This window comes from Ascidiella aspersa, chromosome 6 (genome assembly GCF_963924565.1).
Source record: "Ascidiella aspersa chromosome 6, kaAscAspe10.2, whole genome shotgun sequence".
NCBI classification, from domain to species: domain Eukaryota; kingdom Metazoa; phylum Chordata; class Ascidiacea; order Phlebobranchia; family Ascidiidae; genus Ascidiella; species Ascidiella aspersa.
In genome coordinates, this window is record NC_139452.1 from 26,256,442 (window position 1) to 26,274,901 (window position 18,460).

Sequence of the window (18,460 nt, forward strand, 5' to 3'; positions counted from 1 at the left end):
TGGCAATTTTTTACTATTCTAATTTTCCCGCCTGGCCGCATATAGTTGATGATTTTGTACGTTTCGTACTGAACTCGGAACTTAAAATGGATTTTTTTTTGACCACTGACTCTTGAAGTAATTGTGAAACTGCTGTTTGTTTATTGAGTAATTATTGTTTAGGGTTTTAAAAAGCGTTTCAATATGTCTGAGACATGTATATTTTTAAAACAGTGGGATTTTAAATCTTAGAAAAATGGTAGTTTCGAAGTATTCTATTTTTGCCGCCCGGCAGCCTATAATCGACAACTTTTTTAAATGAAGAACGTGTCTGTATAGATGCAAGAAATGATTCAATACACGTTGCTATGTCCCACTCACGGAAATATTTCGCAAACGGCGAGAGATGTAGTTGATAATTTTGGGCATATTATACTGGGCTTGGCATTTAAACGAAAATTGTCGACATTTGTGCAGAATTGAAGTGCTTCAGCTGCAAGGTTTCATCAAAACCAACCAAGCGCCTATCACACCGAAAAAGACGTGTTTTGACGCGCTCACACGCCAAAGCAATGCACTTCGCTGTCAAACTTTTAATTGCAGGCCATTAGCCGAACACTCTCCAGTCGTAATGAGATGATACGTGGCTGTAGTCAGAGCAGCGCAACGCCGAGATCTTGTTTACTCAACGGGCGCTAGTTTTATGGCATCCCTGAAACAAAGCGAGGGTTGCTTTTCTCGTGCGTCCGGGCAATAATAGATCGCTCGGGTCCCGCGCTTTTTCCGAACGATTAATCCCGGGCGCGATGCCCAATTGCGCGTGTACAAGTCCCGTGTTTGCTTTTGCAGTGGATTTTCGCGGTTGCTTTGCACAATCGCGCGAGGAGAAAGGCAAGAGCGCTTTTGTTTCGCTGCCAGGAGTTTGTTTGCAGATATGTTTATGCACCCGCTCCCCTTATAATACGACCCAGTTTGTAAAGTTTATAAACGGTCTTTGCTGCTATTGTTGAGTGACAGATTTGTTGTCTTACATGCCTGAAGATTGCAGCGGCGTTTTGTTGTTGATTACATGCGCAATAGTGGAAAAAGTTTGGATGAACTCTAAGTATATAGATGCAGCCTATGCATAGAAAAGCCTCGGTTTATAAAATAATGCTTGACGATGTCTGTTTTGGTGTTAATCACATGCTTATCATTGAAAAAAGGTTAGATGCAGTCGATGTATATAGATTCAGTCTATGCATATAAATACTCAGTATTAAATAATGGTTGACGAGTCTATTTTGTTGTTGAGTGCATGATTATCAGTGAAAAAAGTTTGGATGCAGTCTGTGTATATAAACACTTGTTAGTAACCGAACATGGTAAAGAGCTCCTATAAAATAATGGTCGGCGAATTCTGTTTTGTTGTTGATGTAGTAACTGCAGAGTATTAGTCATTAAATACAAAATTTGCATTAAATATTAGCAATTTGGTAGCACGAAAAGACCATTGCTAGCTTATTGAATTTCTAAATGGATTAATTTGTTAACCATTTTTAATTAATATTATATATAATTTTCAAGCTATAAACGACTTATTTTCCCCTTACTTTTACGCAATTTATTTACGCGTCGTTGGTAAATGAACTTCGTTTGTTACTTTGTTCCGATTATTATGAGCAACACAGTTAAACTAAAAAAAACTCACAAGCAACATACAGCAATCAAATTGTTTAATGTGCAAAACTTTAGATAAATTTTAATGCAAAACACTTAAATCTAATCCCAAGATATTTTGACAAAATGACTTAAGTCCAAGTCAAGTCATTATCCAAAGACTTACAGAAGGTGCACTTAAGTCAAGTTAAATAAGTCATTAAAATACTGGTACCACGTTGCGTTTGCAAAAGTTTCTCAGCAATTGCTAGCTCTGGCGACAATTTTATTTTAATAAAAGTCTGATTGCTGGCTAGATTAGGTTTCTTTGAGAAATGTGTGAAAAATTCTGATCGATATCTTGTTTACTTTCGGAGATATTACACGGTGAAATTTCGAGCTGCATGTTTCCCTTTGGTGACCGAGCTTGTGAGTTGATAGAGCCTCGCCGTCAACATTCGAAAGCCGGCGGTTAGTCAGTTGGACGTCCTGGATATAAACACAATATCCAAGGCACCGGTTCCGAGCGCGCATTTGACCCGTAAAATACAGGAGCCGCACAACGGAGATCAAACACAGCCCTTTGTTATCGAATCTGGCGGGCTAAAAAACTGCCCAAGAAATTGTCCCCGAATCGTAAGATAATACTGGCGCCGCGAATTTATTCAGCCGTAATTTGGCCGCATCAAAGCGTGCCCGTTACACCTGGTTGGACGCGCCCGGCGCAGAAATCCGGCCAAAACAAGGGGAGACGCTTTCATTTATTTTCGAGCGGGCGAAAGTTATTAGCGACCGTTCAGGTTAAACAGAGCGAAGATGGGAAAAAAACGGCGCGCAGGCCATTCTGGTTTGTACAGGAAGGGAACCGCGTTTATTTCAATTTCGTTGTCCCAACGGTTTAATGAGTAAGTTTCATAATGCGACAAAACTGTATCGGGCACCCCAAGCCGAGTGAGTTGACCTTTTTATTAGATTTTGTGGAGCTTGGAAATTTACAAATCTTGGTGAAATGCATAATGCGACTTTAGTTAATGCCTATGAGCTTTCAAAAGGGTTCAGTAAGATGTAGTAAGAATATCAAAGCCCATACAGGTAGCTAGCTTTTTGAACATTTCGAATGAATCTTTATTTATTTTCAACATTGGTGAAATGTATATTCAAACTTTAGTTGATACTTATAAGCTTGGAATTTCTGGGGCATAAATATGCAACATTTTGTTCCCAGATACAGATATATAACTTTAGCGTGATGCAATTAAAGGCGAATTCTGTGTATAGGGCTTGCGCTGTGAATGAACTTTTAAATAGACGACGTCAAACAACCTTAATGAATTACGTGTCAATTGGCAGGAAAGCAAAGCGCTAAACGGCGGAAGTGGGATTCGAGGTCGATGTTAGGAAACAGACTTGTTTGCTCCCGTCGTCTTGGCGATAGGCTGCTAATTCGAAGAAAAACCCGGTATTGTGGGATGAATAATAATGAGTCGAGCGTCAAATTTTTTAGAGTTGTTTGTTGTACGGGTTTCTTAAAAATATTCTGATAGTCACGCTGGTTGATTAACTTTGAAATTTACATTAAAAGTTTTGCAATATTACTTTGTTGTTTACTATTGTACGTTCATTGTTTACTATTGGACGTTACATGATTTGGTAATCCGCTAAGGTTCGTAAACTTTTCGGTTTTGCTGTAATACAGCCACAGGTAAACATCACCATTCAAACTTTAATTTTACCGATATATTCCAAGAATTATCTCAACACACAGGATATAACTTATCGCAAACGTTCCTTGAACTTTAATTAAGTCCAGACGTTATTTGCAGCTTTGTCAATATTACACAGCATTGACTGGAAACCCACGCTGATTTTAGCGTAATACGTGACTTTTTTAACCACGGTCAATTACCTTAGGCGCCAGGTTATGTTTGCGCCCCTATCCTAGATCCACAGAGCGATCGTGGCTTATTAATTTCGCCCGGCATTTGCAATAAAGGAAGGGGTATACTTGACTTATCGATAGTGTCGGTTGTTAAATATTGAGTGCGGCTTCATTGTATTGAAACAAAGCTTGAGGTTTAAGTTTGGGCTATAGGTTACGGCGCAGAATCTATTGTCGCGAATGTAGCATGGGTTTCGAACGTTTGTAAGTTGTTATTCTCCGTGAAACTTATTACGGTCAGACATAAACCTCAACAATTTCGAAGTACAATTCAATGCGAGCAGAAGAAAGCTAAACAAATTTACAAGATCGAACCCAAACCCACTATGTCTATTTTTGTTCGAGAATTGGTCTATTTTTATGTAAAACACCAAAACAACAAAGCCATTTCCATCTTCAATGCCCAATAAACGAGAGAAATCAAAGTTTAGTCTCCTGTCATTTGCAGTTTTGTATGCTTGTTACGATAAATGTTAGGGCCTTTGTGTTTTGAAGTTTGAAAATCAGGTTCAGATCCACAATCGGCATACTTTTTTGTCGTTTACTAAGCAGCAGTATTAACGGGAAAAGTTTAGACTCCCGGAATTTGCAGTTTTGTATGCTTGTTCTACGACATTTGCAGCTTTTCGCATGACCGGCTCCCTGTGTTTTGAAGTTCGAAATCAGGTTCAAATTTGCAATTCGCAAACTTGTTTTACTAAGCAGCAGGCCAGCTTAGCGGGAAAGTTTAGAGCCCCATTTGTTTGGTCGCGGTCTTGGTTGTTGCGCTTAATCCTTTGGTCCCGTAAGTGTTGACAGCAGTCCAGGTTGTTTCAGGTGTTCTCGCTGATCGGTGAAGCCAAATCTGGAGGCAAGATTAACGCAATATTTAGGTGGTCGTTTCAAATTTAGTTGTGGTTTATGTTATGGATATTTGAAATGTAGCAAATGTGGTACAACTCTGTATATAATCCTGATCAAATATGATAAAATGCTTGATTCTTCTGTTTATTTTGAATGGCATTTGTCGTTTTATTTTTTATAATTTTTGCCTTTTTTAACTTAAAACTTGATTCTTCTCGGTTACCAGTTAATCAGTGCAAGTTCTGGAGACTCCAATCAAAATCAGTCAATTTACTAACTTCCATCTAATTTTTGTGTCATCTCGTAAATAGAACCATCACATTAAGATATAAAATAGGGAGGTAATGTTTTGAATTGGACATTGTATACTGGCCAATGACTGAGAAACATGGTATAAATTGTTAAAAAATTGAGTCAAGCAAATTTTGAAAGGGCCGATGAAATTGGCTTAGCGCTGCGGAAGACATCACTCTTCGGCCATTCGGGTGACTAAACCGGCATTCAAACGCAACTTTGTAATTGCAATGTAAACAGTATATGGCATCTGTTGTGGAAATGCACTAAGCAGTAATGGAAGTGATGCACCTTGAAAAGCGAAGCCTTACGTGGACGTGATGGCAAATATACGGACCACCTATGCTGCTCATGGGTCTATTCTTGTATCTTGGCGGCTACGATCTGTTGAACTTGTATGGGAGACGGAAGTATTCAGTGGCCAACAGTGCTTTGAATTAGATCTATTTCAAACGACAGTTTGTTGTGACTTTTGACTGACTTGTTCACAATTTTTTTATATATTTTTTTCTACTTTGAAAGAAGATATAAAAACGGTACGAAGGTTTGATTTTTTATTTGTGGACCGCAATATCAAATTCCAGTTGGTTACGCGCGCATTCGTAGATACTTCCTAAAAAGTCATTTAAGTCTGAAGTTACAATAATATCAAAGCCCATACAGAAGTAGGTAACATTTTAAACGTTTCGAATAAAATTTGATTTATTATATACTTTTGTATGGGATTTGATATTCCTATTACGTCTTACTACAACCTCAAACCATTATGCTCCATAATTTAAGTTTCATTTTAGGTAACTGAAGTTTTGCTGTATACTTAAAGGCACGCAAACCGACAGATCATATCTTTGCTTTTAGGATCCTTTATAAAAACATACAGGCTTCCGTAAAATAACAAGTGCCGCAAAGTCACGTTCGACCTTGTCAAAACACTTAATGTATAAGGTTTAACTTTTGTGTCCCGTTGGAGCACACCCATTAGCCTGTTGTCACAGCTCGCCTTTGGAAGCAGTTTAATACAGCATCGAAGGGTCACACCTTTTACCCACGAACGTCACTTCGTTGATAAAGGCGCAATGATCACAACTGTGTTTGATTGATGAATTTTGTGCACTGTGCTGCCAGGTAGCTTGAAAATGTACAGCACACAGTTTTGTTTTAACTTGTTGGGTTTGAAGTGTTAGGACAAGTGCTTTCGCGGGTCTGGGAGTAATTATACTTTCTACTCGACACGTTAACTTATAATCCGCGTGAACAAATTTAAAGTTGATCTGTACTATATTTGTTAAGGCTTTAATCTTGTTTTATAAACTTAAAATCCTTGCAACTAAAAGTAATAATTTTACCACAAAATGTCCAACGCGAATCGAATCAAAAAAACCTAACAAGGAAACGATGAGTTTTATTTAAATCCACAATTTTAAGTAACTGAATCTAAAAATATTCCTACCTATGGTAATACGTGTATCTTTTTTGCATTTTAATAAAATATATCTTTCTAATCGCATGTAAAAGTAAACGCCTCCCATCTAACATAAAACAATGTTGATAGTTGCAATTTACAAAGGTTTGGGACCATTTAAACCCAGGTTGGTGTGTCAGGGGGTAATAATGGTTCGCAACTTACCCTTAACCCTCGGTAGTTGTTCGCTAAAAGCAGAGGTTGAAAATCTCGCACACTTCATTAAAAGGTCTTGGGTTGTTCGTTTCCTGTATTGCTATGGTTTCAGTTGCAAGGTTAATGTGGGTTGCTTAACTTCTACTTTTCTTTCTGCGCCTTTGGTGGCCCATTTTCTAAAAAAATTAAGGTGAACTTTTATCTGTGCCATCTTCCTGTTGTGAAGCGCCCCGCTTTTTTCTCGCCCCAAACAAACAACTGCAGCAGTTTCGTTGAAATTCTTCTGCAAACGTCGACCGCATTCTGCTAACCAGGACCACACGCCACGCCAGATCTTGTTTTGCATGCAGAGTGCACTTTTGCTGGTAAAAAGTAATTTTAAAACCACAAAATTCCGTCAGTGGTAAAATAAGTCGCGCGGAACGAGAAAAATATTTTTGTTTTTTCGACCAGAACGAACTGTGCTGAAAACAAAAGACACTTGTATTTTTTGCCAAACCACCGATTCTACGCTCACATAGCTCCTTGGTTATTCTTTGTTTATTCGAAACTTGGAATCCGTTTGACGCGGAATGACAGTTTGTATTTTATTGCTACATTTCACGGCCTTTTTCACCTGCGCCTTTATTTTGTGTTTGTGTTTTAATTCTACTTCTACCTGATGAAGTACGGTTGTGTAAAAGTTTGACGTAGCGGCACTTGTTTTTAAAGATAGAATAAGTGCAGTTTATAAATTTGATGGATATTAACCGCACTTCTGGTGTAGCCTAATTGAAATTATAACCTCACGTTCGGCAGCAGATACCAGCTGACCTCATCCGGGTTAAAAATTAAAACGAGAATGCGTTATCCCGCTTATGTACTAAAATGTATCAAAATAAACAGAATATATGTATTAAAGCTAGACTTTTTGCTGATATATGTACCATAAGCTTGATCTTATTAATTCCATAAATTTAGTTGTTCATTTCGAATATAAAATCCGCGCAGAAATTAAAAAAATATTTTACCGCACACCTCACTAAGCTGTCTCGTGTTACTCAACTTAATTAAAGTGTAAAAGGTGCCAGCACCAAATATTCCAAATAAACTCTGTTACACTCGATTAATTTTAATTCGTTAGTATGTCCCGGTCTTTATTGTTAAAATTGGATGCTTTGTGTTCTTGTTCCATTAAAAGCCAATGCTTCTTTGTTACGTATTAGCGCATAATGCAATTCAAAAAATGTTTAAAAAAATGCTTTTTAACTGAGCTGATTTTTTTTCAATTATTTCGCTAGTTTTCTCTTGCATAAAACATTCTGTTTAAAACCTGGTCACAAAACACACAAGGAATAACAAATAGACGCGCACAACAAAACCCAAAACAATACATAACAAACAGGCCCATTCAGTTAAAAAAATCCAGAAAATGTCACTAAAACTACACCTTTAGCAATGGAATAAACACAAAGAGCAGCGATTTGCCCTTAAAAGAAGTTTGATTAGATTGTAACGCACCAAACGTCAGGAGTGTTTTAATTTCATTTGTTTATTTTTAGTCACTGCAGTTTAATTGTGCTTCCATTCGTACAAATTCACATGTTTGGGATAATGAAATTAAGGCTACGAACTGTTTGAGAAAGACTGACATAAACAAACACAAAATCAAACACACAACTGAAACAGAAGGAACACATACAAACACATAAACAAACACATATTTTGTTTTGAACGTTTCGAATACCTCTTTATTTATTTTCAACATAGTCATAGAGCTAACAACGCTTGAGCGATAGAGTGAATGCGTGAAATCCTGATAAATGCTTAGCTTTTTGCATTCAACAAGCACAGCAACCGGCTTGTAGCAAAACACAAACTGAAATATTTGATGGATTTACACTTAATAGCGACATCTAGCGTGGTAAATTTATTACCGCTGTAAACACTAGCTGTCGTAAATTTAGGGGCAAATAAACAGGTTAACTTTGGTGATATGTGCTTTGTTTCTCCGATTCTCGGCTCTCGCGTTTAGAAGAAATTGTACGAAATATCTTTTGCTTTCAATTTATCTGTTGTAAATTGATCATCCGGCTTAAAAATTTTAATGTTGTGCATCGTTGGGGCCAGTTTCTAGCGTCGATTTGTTTCAGTCAACACCTGTACATTTCTGTCCTTGTGGAGACTAAGTACGTAGTGACCAGCTCACAACCAACTGTTGAGCTTGTATGGTTTGTTACAAATTATAATTTTGTGTGCTTTTGTGTCAGCTGATCAGCGTGAGGGCGGCACGTGATGCAAAGGAAGTCTCAATCAATCGTCGTACATTTCCGCTGCATTAGCGCGCAGTAGATTCTCGCAGTTGCGCTCTAAACAACGTAAAGTTAGTTAAATTTAGGTTAAAAGCTAAAGGTGCAAAGTAGAGACAAAGTGTTTCGGCTTTTAACTCAGTTTACAAGGTAAAGATGAACCGAGCAAATTTTACTCTCATATAAAACCTGTGTGTTTTTGTTTGTGTTAGTTGATATTCGAGGTTAAAGTTGCGAGTTATTACAGTTATAAGTTCGTACAAATGATTACATATAAAGTCACGGGTGGATTTAAGTGAAATATTTCCAATAAAGGTTGGGTTGGGTTATATTAGATGTATCATAAGATATGTAAACATAAAGTTAGACGTAAACTAATTTTTAACACCATTCAGAAGTAAGTAGCATTTCGTAAACGTTTCGAATATATCTTTATATAATGGTTAGAGGTTAAAGTTAGACGTTGAATGAATTTTAAAGACCATACAAAAGTAGGTGGCATTTTGTGAACGTTTTGTATATATCTTTATTCATTTTAACATAGACATTCGAAACGTTCAAAATTCTACCTACTTCTGTATGCGCTTGGATATTGTTACTACGTCCAAACAAACAAAAGGAAGCGGTTGGTTTATTTTTAATTTTGACTGATCTTAAAAGACCATTGCGCAACTTATTTAATATAAAGAGAAATCACATTTTGCAAGTGTTTCCTTCACATTTCCATCCACCATTCATCGTTTTCATTCATCCAGTAGACTGTTAGTGTGTTAGGCGATTATAGTGTTAAAGCTAAGTTGGCTTGCTGGGAAAACACTAAACAAAGAGGGTCGCGCGACTTCGCTGTGAAGCGGAAACGCGATACACAATCACGTCAACAATCCCGTTTGTTACGTCACCATTCGTACTGCGTTGTGTCTGCAACTGTGAAAAGAACAAACAGCAAGCAAAACATCTGATGATGAAAAAACATTTTGAACTTAAAATTAAAACGGAGTGATTTTCTTGGAAAACCTTTGAAGCAACTTATACCTTTAGCCTCAATGTGAATTCCAATTGTTGGACTTTATTATTCAAAAAAAAAAAGTTTTATTTCAGATTTTACTAAAAGAACAAACGTTTTAATTTAAAACCTGGGTTTCAACAAAAATTGTTTTTTTTATTATTCCATTCAAGAAAGGGATTTTTTTTAGTTTTGCCCCCAAAGACTTTCAGCCGAAAACAACTCGGAAAGCATGAAGGGTGGATCAGAGTTGCAGATTCTACGTAAAGGAGAGAAAAAGTGCGAAAGTGCTTCCTCTGAGGAAACAGTTCGCATCGCAAGCTTCAAGATCCGGTGGCTTGTGCTTGCTGTGGCCACGTTCTTCCTGGTCGCTGTGGGGTACAACCGCGCTTGCTTCGGGGTTGTCGACAATGTTTACTCGAGGTTCTTCAACGTCACCAGGGAGCAGGTTAACTGGCTGACCCTAAGCATGAGCGCAGATAGTGTGTTCGCGAGCCTCGCTATACTGCTCATGCTATCCTACTTTGACTTTAACTTCCACATGATCTGCCTCGTTACAGCTTTCTGCATCACAGTGGCTTACGCGTGCCACTTGGCATCAGCTCTAAGTCGATCTCTGTTCGCTGTCAGTCTCTTGGGTCAGATTTCAATGGGGCTTGCGAATGCCCTGGCCATCACAATGGTTCCACTGGTTGGTGCGCTGTGGTTCCCAAAAGAAGAGGTAGCTACAGCTGTTGGGGTTTGTTTGGGAGGGATTGACGTCGGCAACATCATCGGTTTCAACGTTCCTGCCTATTTCCTGAACAACCAGAACAAGCTGCTCGAATCTGAGTGGACTGAGTTCGTGAGGAGCCACCTGCTTGTAATCTTCCTGGTCTGCTTCACTCTATCCTGTGGAGTCCTTTTCATAGTCCTACTGGTTATCTACTGGTTATTAAGGACTCCCCCCAGCTCCCACCGAGCCTCTCAGAGGCGGTGAAGTTGAGGTTGTCGATTGTGGACAACCTGAAGATGCAGAGCCGCTTCTCGCGAGCTTTCTACTACTTGCGGCTTGTCTGCCACGACCGAACTTTCCTTACACTTGTGCTTTGCTTCGGCTTGGTTGAGACTTGCTACATGCTCGAGGTACTTATGATGTCTGACATACTACGAGAGACGCACGCTGAACTGAGGAATAGCACCGACAGCAATGTACTGGCATCGCATATACTCACACTGTACGCTACAGGGGGGTTGATTGGGGGAGTCGTCAGCGGTGTGGTATTGGATAAAACCAAGAGGTTTAAATCCGTGGCGGTTGCGTCTGGTTTCAGCATGGCCATTTTTTCGACCGGATTTCTCGCGAGCATCGCCACGAAGAACATGGTCGGTTGTTTCGTCACAAACGCGCTGTATGGCTTCTTTAACGGAGCTTGTTACACCGCTTTGTACGAAATAATAGCTCAGCACATGTATCCTTGCAAGGAGCTGGCTCTGGGCGCCTGGATAACGTTCTTTGTCAGTCTTGTGGGTCTGTTGGTTCCCCTGCTTGGCCGCTTCATATACAACACTGTTGCGAGTATGGGGGTGCTTATTCTGCAGTCTGTAGTCCTACTTGTGGCCACACTCATCATTTCTTGCCTTAAACCGAGGTACGAACGATACTCGGTCAACCGTAGCGAGAGGGAAGTCCCCTCAGTCACTACCCCGCTGGTGAAACATGTTGAAAGTTCAAGATAAAATCAAGCGTTTCGCTGGAAGGAAATATGCTAAGCCTAATGCTACCAACAAGGCTCTAAATAAGGCACCAAGTGCTATGGGTTGGAAGAAAATTTGGTGATACCAACGCTATTTATGAACCTGAAATAATAAACATACCATTGATGTAAGTCCAGTGTGCAGATTGCAGCGCAAACCCGGGATTTTGTAAAGCAATTTGTGCCCACACTTCAAGGCTTCTGAGTGGGTTAAAAATAACCCGAGTAGGACTCCGGCCAAAAATTAAACCAGAGTCTGGAGACTCCGGTCAAATATGCGGTTGTCTATTAGCTACTTGGTAGGCCCACAATATTGGCAAATATGAATCACTTGTTAGCAGATGTATGTTAATATAGTTTGGTGACATGTGTAAATTTAATTGCATTTGAAAGATTCTAATAATAATTGTGATTTTATTATTTATTTTCTGTTGGAAGTACAAGTTTCTTAAAATAAAAACTTTTGTAATTTCAACATTATTCCATTACAAAGGTGTTAATTTTATGTTGCTTTAAAATTGAAGGGTCAGCAATATTTACTACTATCCATGACTGTTTTAATAACAATGCAATCTAGAAAATTCATACAGTAAAAACATTTTTGTTATACAAGGGCAGTTTGTTTTAATATAATCCAACAACAAGCAAAAGATTCATTTTGCATTGGTTTTATATCTGATGACTCATTTACTTCCTGTTTGCCATGGCAATTGCATTCCTTTGTACCTTTCATGCAAAGAGCAATTAGAAGCTTCACTGTCTTAAATTAACTTTATCTGTTGTGTTGAGTTTGATGCTAGTATTGGTCTTTGCATGTATTCGTAAATTGTTTCTAAACACATTCTTTTGTATTTATTTCATAATAAAATTGACTATGGAATATACCAGTTCAAATAAAAAAGAAAATCACTGTCATATTTATTGAGGCAATAACATTATTCAGACAATAATTAAAAAAAACAATTCTTATATTTTATTACAGCAATTAAGGCAATATTACTCCAATGACAATAACACATTAAATAGTTTTCTTATTAAGGTACATTTTTGTTTTAAGCCAATTTCTACCACTAACACTATTGATTGACAATTGACATCAAGTAAACATAATACTATAAAAAGGACCAAAAAACAAAATAAAGGAATGAGCACAGTGTTGATATAAGAACAAAAGTACACAATGTTATTTAGGTAAAATCTTGCAATTGCATTCAGTAACATTTGTATACAATATATTTACTTAATAGGGACAATATGAGGAGGTTTATAAATACCAAATGCAGACTGTGGATATCCTATAAACACAACCTTTGTTTTCCTTATAAAAGTTCGGAAAGCATGTTTATGAAAACCGCGCACATCTAAGTCCCAAATTTTTAGGCACCTTGCAATTTTAATGAAAGTATGTGCGTCTTTGTCCGTACTAAAATAGGCAACGTACGATTTTTCGGAATTCTTTGGCACAAAATCTGCGTCACATGGACTTTTTGTGTGATTTAATAAAACAGAATTCCTGACAAGTTGATGAAATAGCTTTTCATATTCCATTTTTACCATAGATTCAACATTTTTCAGAACTACGTTTTCATCTTGATTAAGTCGCCTTGTCTTGAAATAGGTTTCATAAAAGTTGTTGTTCATATTAATCCCAACCTCACCAAAGTGAAACGTACGTGACACGTCCGGTATAACGCACTCACGACCCTTTCGAATGTCCGAGTGCCGCATCCACATGTCCCAGTCCCAAGGCTTGTCCGGCCCCGGCCATATCGGTTCCAGTTCCTCTTCGAAAAGCGACCGCTTCAAAATCCACCCCAATCCCGGCATTGTTTCAACGCGATAAAGTAATGTTGGATCCTCACTTGTGTGATTATAACCTTGGTCGTTCCATGCTGAGATGCAATAAATTGATGGGTCTTTTTCTAAAAGCCACAAAGTCTGGCTGAAGTATTTGAAAAAATCTGACGACACTTGCAAATCTTCTTCTAGAATTATCGCATATTTCGAATCTGGAAACCTTGAGAAGGTTGCTGAGATACTTGAAAGGTAATGTTGAGATATGCGAGCATTTCTTGTGCCAGAAGGCGTATGGTAAATTGCCTTCACACCAAAAACTTTTGACAAATCCATTGGTTCTTGGTAAAATCCGTCGATAAAAATAGTAATCATGTTTTTGTTCACACCAGATGCAGAAAGAAGTGACCTCAACATTTTGTACAAATATTGTGGCCGGTTTGCCGCTATAATTACAACAGGAATGTTGTAAACATTATTTTCAGAGAAATTTCTTGCAGTTTCAAAAAAACTTGAATCGGTTTTGCAAGAACAAAGCTCTTTGTATAAAACATACTTCTTGCAAAATGTTTCAAGCCTGTGCTGAACATCAGGAGACCATTTACATGTTTGTTCATGATTTGTGTCAAATGAGCTGTTGAAAATCACTCTGAAATGCATCGGCTCTGGCCAGGACGAGAGGTTATCTGTGTGGCTGATTTTTTCACCGAGCAAATATCCAGTGCCTTGCTTCAAAAACACAATCATTGACCAAAGACTTCTCCATTTTAATTCATCAATGGACTTACTGCCAAGCGTTTTTAGTCCATTCTTTGCTTTGTCACCCAAACTAAATGAAGCCTCATCTTTCGTAGCAAATATTAGAAGCAAATTTCGTTTACTCATTTCCTCCAAAAACAAATTTAGGTTCTTGTCGCCACTTTTTGTGTAAGTGTCAAATATTTGGTGACCCATTAAATGAAATAATTTCGGATCAACGATTAAAATATGCAATCCACGCCCTGATTTTTCATCAAAATGTTCGTACAAGATATCACCATTAATCGCCAATTTAACAGTGTTTTTGCTGCAAAGAGTTTCAATAATTGCAGCATGTTTTTCGATAATGTTCAAAGGTTTTCCAATTTCAACTGAATCTTTGTGCAATCTAAGTTCATTTCTTTGCAGTAAAAACTTGGTTTCTTGAATGGCATTATTCAGGTTAATAATCTTCTGAATCTTCAAAATAATCAGAATGACCAGGAATAAACCGCATGTGATTTTAGCGCAATGTTTTATATGATTTCTTCTTAGGAAATACCAGTAGGAATATTTCCTATAAATTTGCTCAAACATCTATAAAATAAGTAAAAACTGTTAAAAAATCCAAATATTTGTAAGTAGTTGAAAACAACAACTTTGAGAAGTTTGACCGAAAGAAAGTGCTCGTGCAGCTTAAAATTTTACCGTATAATATCTTCTATCATTCAGAAATTTTAAAACATTACTTAAAAAAATCTAACTTAGCAAGCAATCTGACTTTTATCAAAAATATTATTGAAATATATCTATTTTTTATATTGATGAAAATAAGTAAATAGCAATATTTAGCCCTAAAATTTAGGCGTGCCAAAAGTGACTTGCATAGAAATAACTCACTCAATACTTCAAATAGAGCCATGACTCGATCACCAGTTATTCAGGGAGCCAGAGTGAGGGTGTATAAATGTTCGTTTAAAAATTGATCAACATGAAAAAATTAATATGAAAAGCAAAAGTGTGTTGGTCCACTCCATACTTGCACGAAACAACCCAACTAGAATTTAATTTACTTAATTTCACTTATGCGTTTTATGATAAAAGCTCTATAGTTGAGATCCTTACTTAGTGTAAAAGTGTCTCCAATTTTAGCAGTAAAATCAGTTTTTATATAATTTGTATTGTTACGAAATTCATATATTTTATTAAGTAATTTGGCGCTCGTCTAGAATCCTACCACAACAAACATTATTTGGGTTAGGGTGCCGGTTAGCGTTTGGGTTTGGGTGAGTCCAGTAATAGTGTTAAACAATATTACTTGACCTACCCACACCCAAACACTAACCGACACCCTAACCCACATTGCTTAATAATCATTTCAACGTTGTGGTAGGATTCTAGACCAGCGCCAGTACTTTATTTCCTACAAGTAGGTCCTTTAAACCCGATATATTACTAAATTTACCATATTTTTTTAAAGCGTTTTGTTTTTATTTGTCAATTCATAAAAAATTACTACAATTAGTTTGATTCGCTTCGCTGAGCTTTGTTATGCTTGAGTAATTTGCTTCGGCGAACAAGAAAATATTTTTTTTTACTTGGGATCGTATAACTTATTTCTAATAAATAATGAATAAAAACTCCACTCAAATAAGTTTCACTTTGTAAACTCATTCTAACGATAGACACTACAACTAGGAGCAATACTTTATACCAGGGTGGTCGAAGGTTGGCAACATCGCGGGCCACACAACGTAGGCTGCATGCGTACCAGGAGCGGATCAACGATTTTCGTTTAGTCGAGACATATCAAAGACATATATAAGCAGAAACTTGAACTTTTGCGCAAATTAAATCGAGTTTTATGAGACTTGAAAAAAAATGCGTATTTGACAAAACTTTAAATTTAGAAGACTGCCTTTTATAAGCGCACAATGTTCGCAGAAACCGTGCGTATCTCATCAAAATTTAAGGGATGTTGCATGCTACACAATCGACAAACTACAAGGACGTTGTCGTTCGCCTAAAGGTTTTAACCAGATCAATTAGGCTGAAATTTCATCTTGAAAAGCGTCAGGGCCAGGTTAGAAAGTAAGACCTGGATAAATCCCCGCACAGATTGCCGCTCGGCAGCGGTCATAGCCGCGCATTTCATGTAAAATCAACGCAAAATGCGGTCAGCTGCAAAAAATCGCTCAAACGCACGGTTTTCAATATAGTACCATTTTCAGCCGTGCAAATTTCACAAATAACACAATACTTCCCAGCAGCGCGATATATTTTATCGTTCATTTACTTTTTAGGTGGCAAAAATAGTAATTGATGTAGGGTTGTACTTTTTATGTTATGTTCATATTAAAATGACGGAAAACAAAACGCATAATTTCGCAAAAAATACTTTTTAGAAAGTCCCATTGCCTGTAGAACGCGCTGCGGTTTCTCTTAAACCGGTCTAACGTATAAATTAGGTTTCCATCCAAATTTTTCGTTTATTTAACCGTATAACCAGAAAAATGTAATCATAACCAAACAATTGCAGGATGCCTTCACGGTCACTTAGATTTCTTTGATTTAACCCTGAAATAATTTAACAGTGCTTCGCGGCCACATGTGGCGAGCGGGCCTGGGTTTGGACCACCCTGCTCTATATAACGGATTGTTGCTCTTTCATCAGTATATATAATAGATCGACGTTTCGACGTGCAATATTTTCTACTTACGGTCGATTTGGGCTGTGTATAGTGAGAACAGCATGATATGGTTGAACGGCATCTAAGTTCTGCACAAGGGTTGGGCACAATATGCCACCCTCCCCACAAACTGTATTTTTTGCCACCTTCAACAACAAAACTGCAATTTTTTTCACTTCGCGCGAACCTCTCGTTTGTATATTTCGATGCGTTAGCCCCAGGAAACTCAGACTTTTTTGCTTTATTGCCATTGTATTGTTGATTATCACACCCAACACGAATAACGCAGTGTTTAACTTTCACGTGATAGCAATACTGCCTTACAACTGTGAGTTCACTCCCCACCAATATATTTATCAAAATCAGCTCGATTTTTTTTTGTGCCCAATGCGTCAGGTCTTCTATATTAAAGTGCACCCAATTCAACCAAATAAACATGAATTTGTTTGCGCTTATTAAAAGTCAACTGTTGTATTTACATGTTACCTTATTAATATATAACGACGAATACCAAATTGCTTTTATAATGATAGCCACCTTGTTAATATCCAAACGGGCGTGGTACAAAATGGTGAACGACCACTGGTCTAGAAAAATATAGTTCGAAATGTTGGTACAACAATAAAATTAACTTTTTTAATTATACGTGTAAGGATATAATTTGTCCGATTGGCAAAATGTTTAATGCTTTGAGGAGTATATATTAAAACGTGACGTCATAAAGAAGTAACTTTCAAAACACCACACAGTTCGTTTATTTTGTTAAAGTTTTAGTTTGAAGAGATGTTACTTTTAACCCAAAAGCTACATTACAAGATGTAATTGATTCGCGCGAAGCGATAAAACCTTTATATTGTTAGGTCACCCTAACTTTATTGTCGATGGTGCGATGAGCACCTTTGAGCCAAACTTATTATAGCTGAATGGGCTAAGACAAAATATAAACTTATTTGAGATTCGCAGAAATTCACCATGCTACTACACAGGCATAAAATTTCCTATTCAATAGGCTTCTAAGTACGTTTTTCAACAACTGATGGTGTCATACTGATTTGCGTAATGCATATTTTATATTATAAGTTTTGGCGCATTGCTGGCTTATTATTGTTGGAAACGGTTCGCTTCTTAAGCATATAATTGAATGAGTTTTTGCTTCTAATTTTAAACCTTTTGAAAAGCGAGTTTAAGAAAATCGCGAAATTCAAGAAACTTGAATTCTCAGAAAAACTTAGTTTTAATTTCGCAGAAAGTCTTAACGTTTGTCTCTAAACACGTTGTTATTGGATTAGCTTCCACCCCCTGGTACGTGTCTGCTTTGGGTTGCGCTCATTTAGAAAGTCACCTCTTTATTTTACTGCACAACGTCCGACGCCCGACGCCGATTGTTACGTAAACACGAGCTCTTGTTTCGTCACACCCGGGTTTTTAGATTGCGCCTTGACTTTGAGAACTGAAGAAGTTCAGGTTGAAAGTTGAGTATAAAAGCTGAAATTGTTCGGGGTTTGACAGAGTTTCTGATTTCGGAATCGCAAAAACTTGAGGTAAATTTGCTTTCTGCGAAACTTTAATGTTTACAACAGCTTAAAATATGTTTCGAAGTATGCAATGAGGGGCTACTTTTATTGTACTTGGAACCGTGTTGAGAGTTAAGAGAAACAATGCAGACATTTTTGTTTTTTGTTTTTACTTCGACCTTCCGTCCGATCTAGACATTTAGGAAATAAGCTAGAAATCAAAATAGCTGCAAGAAATAAACAATTTGTGATTATTTAAATACCACTTTGCTCATGTCAACGTTAACGGCTGTATAAACATTGTTTTATTCTGCCATCCAAATTCATCAAAAAAATGTTTTATAATTTTAAAATTTTATTCCAGAAAACCATGAAGTCTTTCATTT

The 18,460-nt window shown here is 37.4% G+C and overlaps 2 pseudogenes; one reads left to right on the forward strand and one right to left on the reverse strand.

Moving 5' to 3' along the window:
• Window positions 1-9,360: 9,360 nt before the first annotated feature.
• Window positions 9,361-12,332, forward strand: LOC146141025 (choline/ethanolamine transporter flvcr2b-like; annotated as a pseudogene).
• Window positions 12,333-12,444: 112 nt separating this feature from the next.
• LOC146141026 (protein O-linked-mannose beta-1,2-N-acetylglucosaminyltransferase 1 pseudogene) lies at window positions 12,445-14,459 on the reverse strand (annotated as a pseudogene).
• Between the last annotated feature and the right edge of the window lie 4,001 nt (window positions 14,460-18,460).